We start from the raw sequence: 18,378 nt of genomic DNA, 5'->3' as shown, positions 1-18,378 counted from the left end.
GAGAAGATTTTTTATAAGACTTCTTACCAGATTAATTATGTTCGTAAAAAAGATAGATGAAATAAAAACGAGCCTCATCACTACAGGCTTAAGATTGTTGTTTTCAAAAGTTTAGCATAATGTATGCAGATCAAAAAGAAAATCATAACAAATTATCTTTAGAAATACACTTGATGCAAACTGATTGTTAGCAGATTATGCTCAATCTATAATATTTAACAACAAAAACATTGTGCCATATTTTGTTGATTACACTAAAGCAAGTGTTTTGAGAAATCACTGGCTTTTTCATGTTTCTAATACCTGCTTTATTTGGGGGAAGGAGAAAACAAGAAAGGAAACAATTCTAGAAAAGCCACTTTGGTAATATCTGAGACAACACCATTTTTATTTCAGTGGGATTTTATTTCATTCTTGTAGGCTTAACATCTCACTGCATGAACAAAGAAAATATCATGTGAAAAGGGCTTCAGGCTAGCTACTTCCAAAAGGATTCAACCTTCCAAGTGCTATCAATATCATCCATACACCCACACAGTTAGCACTTTTGAATACATTTACTGAAAACCATTAATAAAGCAACAATCTTAGGCTGGTTCTTAACCATGTGTCACAGTGAAATAAGTTCATGTAAATCTGTGAACTGCACGACAATGATCAAATTAACAGTCATTTCAAGAAAAAATGCCCCTTAGGCTGAAAAATAATTAGTAGTCTCTCACTATCTTTTCCTCCTAATAAAAATCACGATATTATTGTTGACTGTGCTAATAAAACGCCTCCCATGACCTTGATGTAGCTTGATGTAAAATGTAAGGACTGTTCTGTTGTGCAGTCTCACACATGTTTTATTGAACATTTCCATTTGGCTCTTCTTCTGGGAACACAAGGGCCCGTAGAAGCTGAAGAACTTTTGTCACACTGTAATGCAACTCTCGCTGTTTATTGCTGCAGTTAATAAAACACTCACTTTGAAATTCATTATCTTTGAAATTTAACTTTTAACTGCATAAGCTGAATATTCAGAGCTTTGGATGTGAACAGCAAGAGACAGAAAAAGCAAACGGGAAAATCCATTGATTGCACGAAACAGCCCAAGGTTGGCACATAGGTTGTGTTGCCATAAATGTCAAATCTGGGATTTTGATTTTTAGGAAAACATTATATTGAGGAAGTCATAATGGTCACAAGTTGTTCAACATATTTTCCTTTTGGTTACTTATAGGCACTCCACAACTGCATCTTGAATTTTCTCTTGTTAGTGCTGTTGGGTTGATTCCGACTCCTAGCGACCCTCTGTGCAGCAGAGGGGAAGCCTGCCCACTCTTTTTGCGCCATTCTTTTACCTTCCAGCTCTATATCAGACAATGTTCTGCTGCTATTCACAGGGTTGCCATGATGAATTATTTTAGAAGTGAGTGGCCAGGTCCTTCTTTCTAGTTTGTCTAGTCCAGAAGCTTCACTGAAACCTGTCCACCATGGGTGATGTCGCTGGTATTTGAAATATTGGTGGCATAACTTTCAGCATCACAGCGACATGTAGCGCCACAGTATGACAATGACAAATGGGTGGTGTGGTTCCCTGACGGAGAAAAACGCCTGCGCTTTGGTGATGAGAGTACTGAACCCTAACCACTGAGTCACCAGGGCTACTTCCTGAATGATTTTGTACAAAACAGTATTGTAGATTTATGAGAGACAGAAAGAAGTAAATATATAAGCCCTGTCCTCAAGTTGCTTACCAAACATATGACAAATTGAGTTTTCATGCTGAAGTGGATGATGAGTTAATGTTGGTTATTGATGTTTCCAGTATACAAATTGATGATGAAATTCTGTCATCTTTAAAAAACAAAACCAAATCCAGAAACCTGATAAAGTCAGCAAACTACTGAAGCATGTGAATCACAACACTGAACAGCACATTTTGCAACAACAAAGGAAGTTTTGTTTTGCTTTATTTTTATGGAACGAACATCTCAACATTCCTCTAAACTCCCTTTTCTCAAAGTGTGTTCCATGCAATACTATGTTAAAAAATGTTTTGAAGCCCCAATAAGTCTGGTAATACTTAGTTAAGCCAAGTTAAATGTCTTTAAGACTCCAACATGATCACGTGCATTGTGTATCTCTAGGACAAAGTGTTCCTCTCACAGAGCATCTCAAGGGCCTATCGTTCCGTGGAACAAAGCTTGGGCACAGCCACGTCTGATGGAGGATGAGAACACGTGCAGACTCTCAGCTCAGCAGACTGTGGTCCAGACGTCTGGATTTTTAACGCTCTCTCCAGGTCATTTCAATGTAACTGCCTGGCATCGGACCTTGGAGTTATATCTGAGAGTCTCTGATACTAAAGCTAAGACTTCAGTGATTTAAGGTTCACAGATATTAGTTACAATATGATAGCAGATGTTAAAACATTCTTTCAGAAAGCTTCTCAATGGGCAGAAGAAAATGAATGCTTTTCATAAATAGCCTCTGTTGGAAGAGGGAAAACTTTTCATTACTTGGGCTACTCTCTCCTTGGCGTCATAAAAATGTTAACACTTCGGAGGGAATGAAGAAGGAATTCCTGAATGTCAGTCAGTGTTCAAGGGATCTGGCTGGTTATGCTTAGCACAACTATCATCTACACTGCTCACTGCTTCTTTCAGCCTGGGATGAACTCCACTGGGCCTTTTTTGTACAAAGCAAAATCACCATCTCTCTCTCTTTCTCTCCCATGCTCTAAGTAGCCAAGTACTCACTGAAGAGAAACTAGGGGAGGAGTGCCGTTGCTTTAGATGTTACAAGCTGCTGGGTGTCCAAATACTAAGCCTTCTACCCTACGTCACTTCCGCTTTATAAGATACACAGGCTGTTTTGATAAACTACTGCACTCTCTGAGCTTTGCAACTTGAGGTCCAGCAGGGAACAAGCCCACAAAGGTGATAAAGAAAAGCAGATGGAAGTGTCAAAGAAGGCTAAAGGCAAGAAGCAGAAGAAAAAATGTATTTTCTCAAAAAGTCAAGTCCATAAATTAAATTGTTTTCATCTACCTTTCTCCTGAAAGGTGTGACTTGCGTGACCAGTGTTGTCCATAGCACATAAGATGGTATTGACACTGACCTCTCTAAAAGATCGAGTAATTTTATCAGGATAATTTATTATTAGGATAATTTTATAAAGGATTTGTGGGGGAAATTGGTGTCATTGTCCTAATAGATAGTCAGAGTTTTCCATTCTAGTTCTCACAATCCATATTTACACACACTGAAAAAACTGTAATCTCTGCTCAGAGAATTATTATACTTGGGAATAAGTGTAATTTAGAGCTAAAGATAAATCATCACAGCTCAAAATATGGTATCTCACCTCAGTTCTTAAAATGATATGTAATGGTTTATTAAAGATGTACATTGTCAACCTCAGTTACTTTATTTGTTAAAAAATGATTTTGGCAATGCACATTTCTAAATCAACATGTGCTTCGGAACTAAACATTTTGTTTATAAAAATTCTTCAGTGCATATAACAAAAATTCTGGCTCATGGTAGCCAAGTGATGGATGAATGAATGAAGGAAGATAGCTAATATACATAAATACAATTTCTCCCACATTATTCAAGTTCTAGCTGTGAATATTATCTTGATTTGCCACTGTGATGTAAAAAATTTAGATTACATTGATGTGTAGCTTTGTTGTTGTTCTATTAGTCTGTCCAAATAACAAATCATCCCCAGTCTTGTGGCTTAAAGTGGCACTTTATTATCATCTCTCACATTTCTGTGGATCAAATGAATTCAGCTAGGTGACTTTCACTTGGGTTTCTCACGGGGTTGCAAACAAGTGGTGGCTGGTGCTGGTGTCATCTGAAGGTTTGATTGGGCTAGACATCCAAGATGGTAGTCAGTTCATGCTAGATGTCACATGGGAGCTCAGCTAGAGCTGTTGACTAGAGTATCTACATATGGCCTCTCCATCTAGCTCTGTCATATAGCTTCTTACAGGTTCTTAGAGGACGCAGCAGAAGTACAAGCAAACCAAACAATCCAGGGGAAACTACAAAGCTTCTTATGACCTAGTTTGAAAATCCCAGGATATCACTTTGCTGCATTCTATATATGGAAAAGGCAAGTCGCTAAATCCAGGCAAGATTCAAGAAGAGGGGAACTAGACTCCATCTCTTGAGGTGGGGAGCTGTATATACATGCAGGGAGGGAAGGAATTGACTTTTTTGGTGGTTCTTCTCCCTTCAAAGATATAAATATGTTTCAAAGTTAAAGTGAGATATTTCAGTGAAAGCACTTCTGCTTCCTGATGTAAAGAGGTCCAACATGATTCCAGCTCTTCCCAGGTTTATCTGTTCTTGAAGCAGAGAAAAAGTAGCAAAACCCATAAATGGGACTTACCTCATTTTGATAAAGTATGAACACTGCTAATAATTCTATGCCCTGCCATAGATGTGGCAAATATGGCAAATATTTAATAAACTATAAAGCACCAAGAAAATATAGTTACTCTTGACTTACCTAGAGTAACATACTGTTAAACAAAGTGGACGAGTAATCATATTTCTTATTTCATTTACATCCCTACAGAGCAAATATTAATAATCCTATTTTGCAGATAAGTTTCAAAAAGTTGTGATTATTTTTTGCCTTAAATTGTACAGCTAATGAGTAGTAAAACTGAGATTCCGGCCTAGGGATTGTGTTTTTTTCATTACGCATCCTGCTTCAATGAAAAGTTAATAAACACTGTGAAAACTTGTGGAGAAACTAGAGGGGGGAGAGTGGAGGTAGGACAAGAATAAGGACAGTAGAAGCCAGGAATCACCGCACTGAGAAACTTTTGTTTTACTCTTAGTTGTTCTGACAAGTAATTTCTACAACCCTATATAACCAGAGTGAGAGAGTCTTACAGTAACCACAGTCTGGGAGAAATTAAAAAACAAATCAAAACTGTAGATGTTGGAAGTGGAGGAAAAGAGAATAAATTCGCGGAGGTCATGGAACTGGCAGCCGGGAAGAGGCACAGAGTGGCTGGCGCTGGTGTGTGGGAAATACTTTGACAAGCGATGAACAATTGGATACAGGGAGAGATGGGAGAGGTGACCTCTTCCCTCCCCTGGTGCTCCCATCCCTGCTGCTGAATAGCCTTTTGGGTTTGTATAGCGCTTGAGGAAAACTGAAAGAAAAGATGAGAACATCCATGCTGCCGGCTGCATGGCACTCTTTTGATTTTTTTCTCTTTCCACTGTTTGAAAACAAAACAAAACAAAACAGCATGCCCACAGCAAAATGAATTAATTTAAAATTTCAGTAATAGTAAAGAAATATTATGTAACAAACTACACACTACTTCCTAATTATATAGTATTATGTTTCTACTCCAGAATTATGTTTGTTGTTCAATCTTAAAAGCAGAGTGAAAATAGTCTGAGCAGCACCTACTTTATTTGACTCATTTCGTTTCTCTAAACAGTATATAATTGTTTTAAAATGGAGTTAATTTTTTCTTAAGAAAAGCACCCTGACAAATAAAATTACAAAAAAGAAAGGAGTATAATAAAAGTTAAACATCACCTAATATGCCATTATTCTTTACAACTGGTTTATATGTATTTCTAGCTGGAAACTAATCTAGGCAAAATATTGGCCATAAAGCTTAAAATCTCAGCAAAATCTGCTTCCAAAAAAAAAAATCAGGCAAAATAAGCAACTTTTCAGTTACATATCCTTTAGTAACTGATTCCTATATTTCAGGGGTTAAGTGGTCTCAAATTATTTTTGATAACATTGATGCACATTTCAATCCGTAAGAGAAAATTGCATATGTTAAAAGGATACCAAATTTAATGCCGTGCTTTATCTGCTTATAATTCTTATCTATGCATTCATCTATATCCATCTCAGCGTATTATGAATAAATTCTAACTATTTTATGATCCATGTTTTTTACCGCAAAATGCACAAAAGTAATTAAGCCAAATTGAAACAATTATAGAAATACACTATTCAATAACCGAGTTGCCAAAAAAGTTTTACTGTACCCTAAGGAGGCAAAAAAAAAATGCCTATACAGCGGTAATATCATTCCACATGTTACATTTATTCCTGCAAGCCAGCCAAGCTCAAATTAATTGTACTGACTAAACTTTTCTTCTTGGAGAAAATTAAAGATATGCTGTTGTCAACACTTGAGCACAACCTTGCCGACACTTAAACGCAGAGAAGGGTGTGACATCCTGCCCCGGCTGCCTTGCGCTAATTAATCACTCTGGTATTTAGGACCATTCAAGCAGACAAATTAATGGGGAATAATTAGTGTATCTTTGTTCCAGCTCAGCTTTGCACACCAGACACTCTCAGGGAGAGAGGGGAGTTTGCAGAGCGCGAGCCATTAGCACGTGCATAGTTTCACTTCTGTTCAGCAAGTTCTTCGGAGATTAAGAGAAAGGCCAAATTAGCAGACGTGTGACTGGGGTTAGGACACCCTTCTGGAAAGAAAGCCCTCTGTTTGGGTATCAGCTTTCAGAAGCAAGTTGCTAATCCAGATACTGAATTTCATGAAACACAATTAAACCTCAGGGAAAAGATAATTTCAGAATACCAAAACAAGTCTTTTAGAAAGTATAGGGAACATATTTATATTTATCTATATCATTTATGTTTATTTATAGATCGCAGAGATAAATTCAACCCACAGAAATTTCACAGTTTTCCTTATTGTTGGCTTTTGTGCATTTTTATTTAAAACAGATTTTTATCAACAAATAATATTTATAAATTTTGTAATTAAATAGTGTAGACCATTTAACCTCTCTGCAGTTAGTGACAACTCTCTGCAGATACTCCCTATGGCCATAAAACTTAATTTGTTTTTTCTGATAGGAATCATAGAGTAGAAAATTCAGAAAAAGTCTCCACACACAGTCAGTGTGACCTGCACAGTATTGATTAAACTCTGTCCCCTTTTACACTGCTGGCTGGTTTCCATGTGCACGTGGACTGAGTTAAGGCATAGTTTCCTACTGAAATATATTTAAAAACTAAAAATTAAACGTGAATGCTTACTACACTGAGAAAATCATGATTTGGTTTCCCTACTGAAATAAAACAGAGAGAAAACCAAATGGTTCACAAGAGTTCAAACTCTCCTGGATTAAATTCATCAGTTTTACTTTAATACATAGATTCCTTGCCTTGTCAGACAAAAACATCCGATTTTTCCACAAATAATACTTTAAACACCAGATTTTATTCTAATGATAAATTATTTTTGAGATTTTTATTGAGTAGCAGTCTGCTATATAAAGAACTTATCTAAACATACTGCAAGTAATTGTGTGAATATATGGATATATACATTCACATGATCACACATTTTAATACCATATGTGTGAGTGATCTTTAATTACTTTTTTCATTTTTCTGCTATTTACGTAAGGGAGGAGTTTGACTACTTCGAGTCTGTTCTCAGTGTTCAATGACTATTTTGTATGTTTCAGTACTTAATTCTCCAGCTTTGTCCCTGAAGAGTCAAAGCAAGAATTATTGCTGCGGGTGCAAAGAATATTACTGCAAATTTCATACCTGCTGTGGGAACGTCCACATCCCCGCTCACCTCATGCTCAGAGCACAGGGGTACCGCGTGGAAGGGCAGGCCTAAGAGGGTCAGGAGCTGATGTAAAGGGAGACCACACAGTGAGAGAAGAGACCACACTCCCGATCAGGTTATCAATCCTTTTGTAAAGAAATTCCACTGCCCGAAATACAAAGATGGAATGAGCGTGGGGCAGCTGTGAGTGGGTTTAGTCCTGTTAACAGCACATCACATAATAATAGTATAAAAGAGGAATTTTCCCACGTGGCATACAGCATACTTTGAGATATTCTACCACACCCAGCTCCTAGGTTTCAAAAAAACACGATATTGTTAGGCATCACGCTCTTGAATTTGTGCTGGTGGAGAGGGAGAAAAAAAAAGGCCAATCACAAACCCACATATTCTTTGAATTTCTTAGAGTCAGAAATGAATCTCTCTCCAGTCTCCTCTGCGACACTAAATTACTGCCCACGCAAAGCCCAGATGCCGTTAGAAAGGCTTCCATCCTGGGAGTGGGTCCTCCTCGCTCTTTGAAGGTGCCTAATCCTCATTAAAGGCAAACCCTGGGCGTAGGAGGGGCTGCGCTGGCATCAAGGCACCTGGCGATGACTAAAAGCGCTGGCCCCATGTGCGGCTGCCGCTGAGCAGCAGAATGTAATTTAGTCGCACCAGCGGGAGCAGGGGTCAATGATTTTATATTAATGGGGATCACGACAGTTCTAAGCTGTGGCGTGCTTTGAAATAAGTGTTGTACAAGGCAGCAAAGAGAGCTCGGCTGAGGAAATGAGCTGTGTCACTGTCTCCTCATGCCTTGCAGCAAACACTGGAATGTTTTCAGTTGCTAGAGACGCTGTGCCATCATAATATTTTATAAACAACAATTACTCAAAACTCAAACTCCTAAAGCAACGCTGCTAAAGATGCTGCTTAAGATGAGAAAATTCCTTTCTAATCCAAATAGGGTCCACAGGTGTGGCCAATGAATGGGTCATGGAGGGATGCGCAGAGATGAAAACTAACTTATGCAAATAAGGCTAGGTGTGTTATGGGTAGTTGTTGGGATACTGTTGAAAGATGGTACATCATTACATACCTTGACATGTTTTCAAAGTGTCCACACCTAAAACAAAAGAGATGGAGTTAGACGCAAACAATTCTAAATTGAAGTCAGTGTTCAATCTTTGTCTGCAGTCGAAAGCATTATTATGACAACTTATCCAAAATTTTTCTAAAATAAAAAATTATCTTCAAATTTATTTTCAGGAATATCAGGTTAAACTTCGTATTAATTTATTTTCAGAAATATCAGTTTTAGACTTCATGTTAAATTTTCAGCAGATCAATATTAATTTTTTTCAATTAATATTTGGGTGTGGGGGGCAAAAAATTATTTTTTTCAGCATCTGGGAGAGTAAGGACAAGAAGCAAAATAAGAATTCTTCCAGGTTTCAGGGATGGTCAGATGAGAAGGGCTGCATTGTATGTGGAAAGCCATAGAGTTGTAACAAGGAAGGAAGCATCAATTTTCAAAACTTTTAAAACTTCTCTTGAAGTAAACAGATCAGAGGTACCTGCGTCAACAGAGGCAAATATGTAAGCTGTTCCAAATATGACTTTTTAGGGGGCACTCTTCCATTAATTGGATTACTGATACCCAAGAATTATAAAAAGTTCAGTTGCAAAAAGGTGGAGTGTTGCTCAGAAAAATAAAATCTACTCTCATAAATTGCCACTTGATAAAACAATTGATTAATTTTCAATATTACTCCCATGCACCAGACGTTCTTTGGAATTAGTGAGCCGTTACTGGAGAACAAAGTGGTATCACTGAGCATTGAATTGCATATCATCTGTAAAACACTTCCTATAAAACCAAATCCAAGCTTGACTGGTCTATTAGAGACGTGCTTTCTAAGGATGATCTGTGAAACAATAGTGCCGTGACAGCTGTTCTGTGCAAAAGCTCACACACATTCAGACATATACATATAAAGATTCTGCAGTCAGATATGTTTAAGAAACACTGCATTCTGTAAGTTTTTCTTTATAATCCTGAAGAACATTAGCATATTAAAGGCTCTGAGAAGTCCTGAAATAAAGACCCTCTTTGGTTTCGTTCAGATCTTTATCTATCCAACTAATTTTATTATTACATTTTTCCCTCCCTGAACCTATTAACATCCCCTTCTCTGAAGCACACTTTGCGAAATACTGTATTAGAGTTCACTGAGCTGGTGAATATGCATTCTCATGAAGTGGAACTAGTAGATGTAATCACAGCCCCAAGCACACAGGAACTGGTTAATGGAAGATTTGGGTTGTTAATTATAATTTAATTAAAATTTCAGACTTTCAGAAAGTGTGCAATCATCTACATGGTATTTATAAATTAATATACCAAAAAAACTGGAGACACGCTCTATTATTCCCAAGAATAAAAGGACAGAGGATAGTAGGTACGTTTCTATCTACAAATGTGAGGCATGGGAGTCACCAAAGGATGGGTTTTGATGTGGGGACTCAACTCATTTATTGTGCTTTTAAATAATTTGGGAAATGGAATGATTTGGATATTCTGAGACTGGAGATACACACAGTTTTGTTAGGACTAGGTGAGGTGAATGAGGCACTCTCTCAAGCACAAAATATAAGGGCAACAAAAAACTCAGCAGTCAATATACATAATATTTTAATCAATATTTTTAAAATCAAAATTTGAGTGAATACATCTATGAAAAACAAAATATCAACATTTTAACATAACATTTAACATTTTAAATAAAGACAGGATTAGTATTTCAGATTTTTCCTTTTGACTCAGTATAGCACTGAGGATAAGAAACACAGAGACCCAGAGCAGAAAGAAAGAAGCACATAATTGAGAATCCAGCATTAGTTCTGATCCTTTCAATAAATAGCCACATAACTTTGGAAAAACCTATCAATATTCCATGTCTTCGTTTATTATCTATAGAGAGGACAGCATTTCTCAAACTGTTCTGAGAAACACTCATCCAATGAAATGTTTATGGGTGTTTAGGTAAAACAAAAAAAGACAGATAGTAATTTGATATCAAATAAGTTTGGGAAAAGCTGTATTAAATTTGGTCAGATTTATTTACTACAGGACTTGCCAGAACTTTTAACATGCTAATATATTTCCCGACTGCCTTATGAGAAAATAGAGTATGCAACAAATAGACCATTTATTATCATCTCACACAGAGTATGCAAAATGCCGAACCAAATGTTTAAAGTTCGCTCCTTCCTGGAAAACTTTAAAATTCTAAAGTGATTTTTTTAGAGGTCTTGTGCATGGAGGAAATAGGAATTTAGTACAAATTAAAACATTATAGAAAAAATAATTTAACTATGCTTACAGAAATCTATATTTCTGCAACATTTATAGCATAACAAAGCGACTTCATATTTGAGTTCCCTAAAAACAGAGGATCTACATGTCGGCTTCAACAGCCAAAAATAAATGTTAGACTAGGGCCGCAGTTCTGGTACTGAAATCTTACAAAAGACATGTGAAGGATGGAAAATGAACAGAGGAGAAAATGAACAACCTTAAGCAGATGAGAGTAAATGGAAAGGGTTATTTTATGGGAATATATATTTTTAAAGACACTTCAGTGTATGCATATGAAGTCTGAGAATCAACGTTAAAAGAATTATCAATAACAAAAGACACACATATATATACAGTCACACATATACAGACACAGATAAACACATACAGATGTATGGATATGAACAAATGGGTATTGCAGTTTGAAAGGAATACTTTAAAGGCATATAAAATAAATTCATACTCAGGTGATAAATGATGTCACCCTCAAGAAATTATATCAATACCTTCCAAAATGCTTTATGAAAAAAGATGAAAAACAGATCTATGGTAGATTAGTAATACACTTAGCAGTTTTTGGAGGAGCTTGATATCAAGTAGTGCAACTAAATATTGTACAAAGTGTCTCTTGGAACCTGCATCCAAAACAAACTAATGAACTGGAATTTTCACGAATCTCAAAATAGATATTATTTTTTATCTTCTCTTCACTCTTTATGAGAATTCAAATTGTTTTCTTCTATAACCCCAAGTGCATTCCGTCAGTTTATATCTACCACATCTGATGTTTTTAGCTCACTCTTTTAAACCCCATTTTCAAGAACCCTTGACCCCAGAGGACCTATAATCCATTGCTTCTACCAGATTTTCATGGTCCTCATCACCCTTCTGTCCCCACTTTCCTCCCTACACAGCTACCTTCCTCAGTAAGTTATATTTACCCCCTCAAGTATACTTCCAACTCCCTCGCTCCTCTTTTAATTCATCGTACCAGATGGCTAAACAACCAACCTGGTTAAATCCGACTCTGCTCATTTTGGCAAGCACGTTTGCATTGAGTGAAGCTGGAGAAACACACACATACACACACACAATGCTTTCTGAACTCATACTACATATATGATTACAAACTTCAATTGTGTTCCAAGTGCTCCCTGGTACTATATTTCCATTCACTCTCTCCATCACTTAGAATTATGACTTCTTCATACCTCCTCCTCCTGCAGTTCTCCAGTATTTCCTCCCCCATCTTAACTCTCAGCAATGACTTTGCTTTCTATTTCACTGAGAAAATAGAAACCCACAGAAGAGAATTTCCATAAGTTTATCCCATTTTCTTCATAATTTTAGCAACCTGCTTTTGTGACTATATATTTTATCTATTACTGTGGATGACTTGTCCTTACTCCTATGTAAGCCCAACTCCTCCATTTGTCCACTGGATTGCATCACATATGGCCTAATCGATTACATTATTCAAACAATTCTTTCCTTTCTCTCCTATCACTCATTTTCTTCTCTCTACATCTCTCCCACCTCTTCTCCCTACAATAAATTAACCTTATCTTACTGTAGCTTTTTTACTTTACAAATTTTTTAATGTTTTTACTTTTTTTATTAACACTTAGCTTAAAACACAAACACATTACCCAGCTGTACAAAAATGTTTTCTTTCTTTATAGTCTTATTTTATAAGCTTTTGTATATTTTTAAATTTTTCTTATTTTTTACTCTTTGAAATGTTTTGTTAAAAACTAAGACAAAAACTCACATATTAGCCTAGGCCCACACAGGGTCAGGATCATCATCAATATCACTGTCTTCCACCTGCACATCTTGTCCCACTGAAAAGTCTTCAGGGGCAATAACACACATGGAGCTGTCATTCCTATGATAACAATTCCTTCTTCTGGAACACCTCCTGAAGGACCTGCCTGAGGATCTTCTTGAGGAGGCATCACTCTTTTCCGAAACATGTTTGTGTTTTGCTTAGTTTGTTTCTTTTTCTCATCATAGATTTGCTTGTAAGCAGATAACGCACCATGAGTATTTTTCTCTATTAATGAAATCTTTTGGTGTTGGGGGTTCATGTTTTTAAACATTTTAAGAAGCTTATTGAGGTCTGCAAAAGCTTCTGCTAGACCCTGCACTGTAAATTTTCTTGGGAGTTCTTTTTCTTCTCCTGCAGTTTCCTGTTCTCTTGCCTCTTCTTCAGCTATGTATTCCTGTACCAGCTCCAACAACTCCTCATCAGTCAGTTTCTCAGGAACCAAGTCTAGGAGCCCCTCAATGTCATCCTTACCCACACCCAGGTTAAAGTTGTTTGCCTTCTCAACCACAGCCTTGTTGAATTTTGCAATCTCCTCATCCTTTGCAAATCCTTTGAAGTCATGGACAAACCTCTTCAGTGTCTTCTTCCAGGGCCATACACTTCTTGGTGCCATCACCCCAAGCCAAACCAAGGTTCTTAATGCAGTCGTAGATGTTGTAATCCTACCAGAATTGCATCATTGTCTTCCTCAGTTGCAGCAACAGCCTGGGCAAAGGTTCTTCTCAGGTAGTAGGTCTTAAAAACTGCTATAACCCCATGTTCCATTGGCTGGATCAAAGAGGTATTGTTTAGAGAGGAAACACCACTTCGATATTGGGATGAAAATCACCGATAAAAGGAGGATGTCCGGAAGCCTTATCAACAATAAGCAAAACCTTGAAAGGAATGCTATTCTCCAAAGAGTATTTCTCCATTTAGCTGGCATGGCAATTCAGGAGAGCATCTTGGAAGAGGAGCTGGGTCACCCCTGACTCCTTATTGCTCCCATAGTACACTGGCAATGTGTGCTTATCAATATGCTTGAAGACCTCGGAGTTCTCACCGTGCCAGATCACAAAGGGTTTCAATTTGCAGCTTGCAATGTTGCCCCAAGCAAGACTGTTAGCCTGTCTTCAAAAGCCTTGAAATCTGGCATTGATTTGGCCTCCTTATGGATGGAAGTCCTTTCAGGCATCTGTTTCCAGAATAGGGAGGTTTCATCCATATTGAATGTTTGCTCTCGCAAGTAATTTTCCTCCCCAGTTGGCTTGCCTAGAGTTTCCAAAAATTCTTCAGCTGCCTTCACATCAGCATTCACAGACTCACCACTCAGTTTCACATTATGTAATGAATAACTGTTCTTGACTTGTTTAAACCACCCAGAGCTAGCAGTAAATTTAACACTGTAGTCAGGTCCAGCCTTTTCTTTCAACTTGGCAAACAAATTTTTGCTTTGGCCATGATGGTCTTGGTGCTGAGAGGGATACGCTTCTGTATCTGGTCTTCAAGTCAGGTCATTAGAAGTTTCTCCATATCTGATATAAGCCCCTCTCAAATTATTGTGAGTCTCATTGCCTTGAATGAAGCAGAACTTTTAACAGCTTCTGTGACTTTGTTCTTGTTCTTCAAGAGCATAGCTATGGTGGAATGGGACATACCTGACCAGTAAGCAGTACCATCACTGATTTTCCACCTTTATAGTCCTTAGTCACTTTTAATTTTGTTTCCAGGTCAATCACTCAACATGACCTCCTAGTAGAAATATTAGTGGTGGACTTTTTATGCTTAGGGGCCATGATAAATAAAACAACACAAAATTAAATCAAGCACAAAAGAAAATGATGCAATCAAAAGATACAGTAAACATGAGATGCATGAGGCTGCTGCTGACATAACGCAGCATCCTGTTCATAGTAAACTTTTTTTTAAATAAATATGAAGAGTATACTCTATAATAACAATAGGGGCCTGCCCAGTGGTGTAGTGGTTAAGTTCACGAACTCTGCTTCAGTGGCCCGGGGTTCACGGGTTCGGTTCCCAGGCGCAGACCCACACACCACTCATCAAGCCATTCTGTGGGGGCGTCCTATGTACAAAATAGAGGAAGATTGGCATAGATGTTAGCTCAATGACAATCTTCCTCAAGCAAAAAGAGGAAGATTGGCAAGAGATGTTAGCTCAGGGCCAATCTTCCTTATTGAAAAATAAAAATATAAAATAAAAGAATGATAAAACATATAGTACAGGAAATACATAAACCAGTAACATAGTCACTTATTATCATTATCAAGTACTGTACATAATTGTATCTGCTATATTTTTATACAACTGGCAGCTCACCAGGTTTGTTGTCATATATGCAGTCTGTCCTTGACTGAAATGTCATTATGTGGTGAGTGACTGTATACCATCACACTGTTATGCTCAAATTTTTCTATCTTACTCAGTGTAAAAGCCAAATGGTCCCGTTACTTCTTTGACTTTATTACCTATCCCTTCTCTCCCACCACCCCCAACCCAACTCATTACGATAGAACCACGTTGGCCTCTCTGTTACAAACAAACCTGGCATGTGCCCTACTCACTGCCTTTGAAACTTGCTCTTTCCTCTGCCTCTATTTAATATTCTCAACTTTAATATTTACATGACTCGTTTTCTCCTTTCCTTCAAGTCTTTAGTCACGTTTCACCTTCTCAGTGACCTATTCCCTGGACACCATCTCTAAGATTGTGCATACAAACACACACACACACGACGTACTTCCCATATCACTACTCTAGTTTTTCTCCACTGCTCTTACCATAATCTAACATACTATATATTTACATATTATTTTCTTTAACATATATTTTACTGATTGTTTTGTTCATTATATACTTTACTTATTTAGCATGTGAGCTCCATGAGGGCAGGTTTTTCTTCTTTGGTTCTAGTCACTGCTGTATCTCCAGCACCTAGAACATGGCTGGAACATAATGGGTGCCGGAAACATATTTGTTGACTAAATTAAATGAATGAATAAAGACTTCATTGGTATTTAAAGCCTTCAGCTAATTATAATCATTAAATAAGTCACTCAAAGCTAATATATAATATACTAGTAAGCATAATTAGAAACAATATAAGAGATACTCAATTCTCTTATTCTACCTTTATATTGCCTCTCAAGTTTTTGGAAAAAGATCTATCGCATACAAAGTTTTCATTTTTACATTATTAAATATGCTTATTTATTATTTTCCGGAAACCGATTTCTATTCTTGTTTAAGAAGGCCTCTTGCAAGAAGCCAGGTTGTAAATGTAATGTCTAAAATATTTGTGCAAACTCTTTGTAAACTATCTGGAATTTGTCTTGTACGTGTGGCTTGAAAGCAGTCCAATTTATCGATCAATTACTCCTATTTACACTCCTATTCATTTAGTCTTCCACACGTAGTTTAAGATCATCTCGTCCAGTTCCCATAATAGTTCTGTTTGGATTCTAATTGGACTTTCATTAAATTTAATAATGAATCTTTTAAGAATTAACATTATTACCATATTAACTCAAGACTAATAAATGAGATAGGTTCATGGTTCTCTAATTTATACTCTTCTCATCAGGTTTTGGGTAGATTTCTGTCACTGTTTATATTTTGTAACAATTTTAATCACAATGGAATTGCATTCTTTGGGTTTGAATAAAATTCAGCCATAAAAGAATCTTGTTCTGGTAACTTTTCTCCCCAATTTATAAATTATTAAATATTTCACACATAATAAAAAATATAAACAGCCATGTACCCATCAGCAAGCTAAATAAATGAACGTTTCCAAAACATTTGAAAATCCCTATGTGCCTTCAGATGCACAAGCCCTTCTTTCAACTCAGGTAACCACTTTCCTGAAATTTTGATTTACCAATTTTATGGCTCTTCTTCTTAGCTCTATGAAGTTCTTATTACGTGTAAGATATATTGTTTAATTTGGCATGGATTCAAATATTTTTAACAAGAATAACACCAAATGTGTTTTTCCTCAATATAGTATTTACAGTCACTTGTTTGTGACAGTTCATATTGTTGCACATATTTATAATTCATTCATTTTTCACTGAGTTATAGTGTTGTACTACAGTATTACACCCCGATTTATTTGTGTTATTTAACCATTCTCTTTTGATAGATATTTACTACATTCCTAGTTTTTTGTTGTTAATGACGATGACTTTGCTTTTACAAATAATTATTTGAGGAATACTGTTTTACACGTGCCTTGGTTCACAAGTGTATACGTCCATTAACCACAGCCTCAATCACGTTATGGAGCATTTCCATTTCCTCAGAAAGTTCTCTCACTCATTATCCTTTCCGGGGACAGTCATTGTTCTGATTTCTACCCCCATGAATTAATCTTGCATGATCCTGAACATCATATAAATAAAATCATACAGAAAGTACTCTTTTGAGTCTGGCATTTGTATGTAGCTCCCTTTTAGTAAAAAAAAAAAAAAAACATTGAGATTCATCCATGTTTTGGGATATTTTAGTAATTTGCTATTTTTATATATCATAGTCTGGTCATAAATTCACATATTATGAGTCATTTTGTTGATTTTGGGTTTTAGATATCATGAACAAAGCTGCTACATTAATCTTTGCACACATATTTTATGAATATACGTTTTTAATTCACGTGGGTAAATATACAGAATTGGAATTGGAAATAGTTTTCCTGGGTAGCTGTACCATTTTACAATCCCACTGGCAATTTAAGTACCCATTGCTATGAAACTTTGCTGACAACACACATTATCAGTCTTTTACTTTTTCGCGGTTTTAATGGGTGTGAAGGAATGTCCCACTGAGTTTTCATTTGCATTTCCCTGGTGGAAAGAAAATGTTGATCAAATTTTCATATTCTTATTAGCTTGTATATCCTATTTTGTGAATGGCTTGTTCAATTTTTTTTCAACTCATCTTAAAGGGTAAAATCCTTTTATTTTAAAAGATTATCTTTGTTTTTTGAGGAAGATCAGCCCTGAGCTAACGTCTACTGCCAATTCTCCTCTTTTTGCTGAGGAAGACTGGCCCTGAGCTCATATCCATACCCATCTTCCCCTATTTTATATGTGGGACGCCTGCTACAGCATGGCTTGACAAGCGATGTGTAGGTCCAAACCCAGGATCCAAACGGCGAACTCCGGGCCACTGAAGTGGAACATGCAAATTTAACAGCTGCACCACTGAGCCAGCCCCTAAAGGATTATCTTTTTATTATTAATTTTTAAGTGTACTTTACATATTTGAGATATATATCTTAACAGATATATGTATTGCATATATTTATCCCAAGTTTATGTGTTGGCTTCTGTTTTATTTATAGTGTCTTTTAAAGAACAGATTTCTTGTTTTGAAGTGCAAAAAATTTTCGTGGTATGTAGTCTGTGATGTTAGTAGAAATGAACATACCTTATATAGTTTTCCAAGGTCAATCTTTAACTATCTTTCCAAACTTTTCTTCATTAGTCTTGAGTACTTTCTGGAAATTTTATATCTGCAGAGACATTAATCATCTCTCCTGTCATATATTTCTGTGGAGCTGTATCTGGTATTATCTCATAATTTTACATCTATTTTTTA

General features: G+C 36.6%; 1 long non-coding RNA gene across 5 annotated transcripts in view; it reads right to left on the bottom strand.

Annotated features, from left to right (window-relative positions):
• LOC106848476 (uncharacterized) overlaps positions 1 to 18,378 on the bottom strand; it is an 885,659-nt gene that overhangs the window by 133,487 nt on the left and 733,794 nt on the right. For all 5 annotated transcript variants that reach the window (XR_011497674.1, XR_011497673.1, XR_011497671.1 and 2 more), the window contains 2 exons: positions 8,685 to 8,711; positions 7,579 to 7,666 (listed from right to left, as the gene is read on the bottom strand). This is a non-coding gene — a long non-coding RNA (uncharacterized lncRNA). The remainder of the gene's footprint in view (positions 1 to 7,578; positions 7,667 to 8,684; positions 8,712 to 18,378) is intronic.

This window comes from Equus asinus, chromosome 24, assembly GCF_041296235.1.
Source record: "Equus asinus isolate D_3611 breed Donkey chromosome 24, EquAss-T2T_v2, whole genome shotgun sequence".
Lineage (NCBI taxonomy): Eukaryota > Metazoa > Chordata > Mammalia > Perissodactyla > Equidae > Equus > Equus asinus.
The sequence above is the reverse complement of the archived record's forward strand: the minus strand, read 5'-3'. Positions and strand labels throughout refer to the sequence as shown.